Source organism: Propithecus coquereli, unplaced genomic scaffold, assembly GCF_000956105.1.
Source record: "Propithecus coquereli isolate 6110/MARCELLA unplaced genomic scaffold, Pcoq_1.0 Scaffold382, whole genome shotgun sequence".
Taxonomy (NCBI): domain Eukaryota; kingdom Metazoa; phylum Chordata; class Mammalia; order Primates; family Indriidae; genus Propithecus; species Propithecus coquereli.
In genome coordinates, this window is record NW_012149530.1 from 943,017 (window position 1) to 945,174 (window position 2,158).

Sequence of the window (2,158 nt, forward strand, 5' to 3'; positions counted from 1 at the left end):
TATGCCTTCAGGGCAAAGCTCTGTAAAAACTCCTAAAACAAATCCTGTCCCAAAACACGTTTAATACTAATTCATGGAGCAACAGCCATGGAAAACAACAGAAATTCACAGGGTCTTGAAAATAAGAGATTAATCAATTATTTTAAGACTTGAAGGTGATTTAGTAGAAGTCACAGTTAACATCACAATTAACATCTAAAAACACTCTAAAATGATTGCTTGTGCCAGCCTGATAAAATTATGTTGCTTTTCCTGGTGACTGTAATAAACAAAGTCATTGGTCTTTAAACTGGAGAATTCACAGCTTTCAGAAAATTGAAAGTTAAAATGTTGATGCAGTTCTATAAAGTCATTTCTCTATAATATGAAACAATACATAATTGTAAATAAAACTAAAAAGCAAATTTTGAATGAATAAATTTGTAAAAATTCTATTATCACCTAGAAACTTTAAGAAACTTTCCTACTTAAGTGCAAAGTAGGAAACGACTGTAACTCATTCTGAATCTCTTTGACCAAAAAGGACCTTTTAAGATTAGAAGCAATATTCAATGTTGGGGCATGAGGGCAATCTAGTGGCAAATGTACTTCACTTTATTTTCTTAAACAAAAGCTTTCATGTTTGTATGGAATATGTGCATGTTAATTTGCAAATCTGCTCAGCTATAATTCCTATTTAAACTAGTACCTGTATAACATAATATCTAGCAAATGTTTCTGCAATCTGGAATTAAAATGGACTGATCTGAACACTTTTGTACAACCAAAGTGGTAGATTTGTATTCAACAATTCGTCTTCATGTAACTGATGCTCTTTATGACAAAAAATGTATGGCAAAATGTCTATCCGTGCTTAGGAAACTTTTGCCATTAAGTCATATATGTGTTCTTCCATGTATGTACCCTTCATTGAGGCAACCATTCCACAAATATTTTTGAACCCTGCCATGTGTGCAAATTTTGCAAGGTATAGGGTACAATAGTGGGGAAGAAAATTGACATGACATGTATCTTCACAAAACTTTATTCCAGAGAGAAAGAGCCCTAAATTTGACATATAAACTAACAGGTATTTAAGGATAAGTTGTTATATATAGGAAAAGAGTATGAGCTATGAGACAATGTAATAATAGGGATCTACTTTAGATTGGTTGGTCACAGAAGGCCTTTATGAGAATTGGCATTAAACAGGAGACCTGTTGGACAGAAAGAAGTTAGCAAAGAAAAATGTGTGATGGGAAATAAAATGGATTTAACAATGTGGCTTGGATAATGGACAGAAGCATTTGCAAAATTCTTAAAGCAACAACAAAAAATTTTATTTGGAGTAATGGAAAGCTGGTTAGCAGAGGTGGGAAGCAGTGTAAGGGAGTAGAGGAAAGGCAGGAGAAGCTGGAGCCAGGTTACACAGGGTCCTGTTGGCATGGTCAAGAGTTGGGATTTTGTTGCTGTAGAACATGTTAAAATCTACTGGCCTAAGCGTAAGTTGACCTCATTAAAACTTTTGCTCTTTTACTTGTTCATTTATTCATTTTTTCATTTTTTAAGGGCCAAATCTTAAGTATCAAGGATCAAGCAATTAATAAGAGATGTCTCTCCTCATTCTTGAAAAAACCATAATCAAATGGGGGTAGGCAGCTTTTTTTAAAAGACAAATTATATCATAATAGAACTTGTATTCCGCTATACCATTGAAAGTGCAATAATATTTTATTCAGAAAAGTGTTCAGGCTGTCAAGGAAGAGAACTGGAAAGTTAGGAAAGGCTTTTTAGAAAAGATGATGCTGATGGACCTCTGGAAGGAATAGCACATGTTTGCCAGGTAAGTCAAGCGTTCTAATCAGTGAGCCCAGCGCTGGTGTGTTTGTTCCGGAGATGCATCTGGCATGGACAGTGCTGGAGGAGGAGATGAGGCTATAGAAATAGGTTGGAAACAAATTATAACATGCTTTAATATCACACTCAATGTTTTAAAAAGTAACCTACTAGGTCAAAGACTTTTCAAGTACTAACATGACCTGATACGTGACCTGATATAGTCATTTTAGAATGACTTTTTTAGGTTTTTAGGATAATTGCTCTGGCCTCCATTTCAGGCACCATTTAGGTCCTGGAAGTCACTATACTATGTGACTTCTTTTTTTTTTTTTTTTTTTTT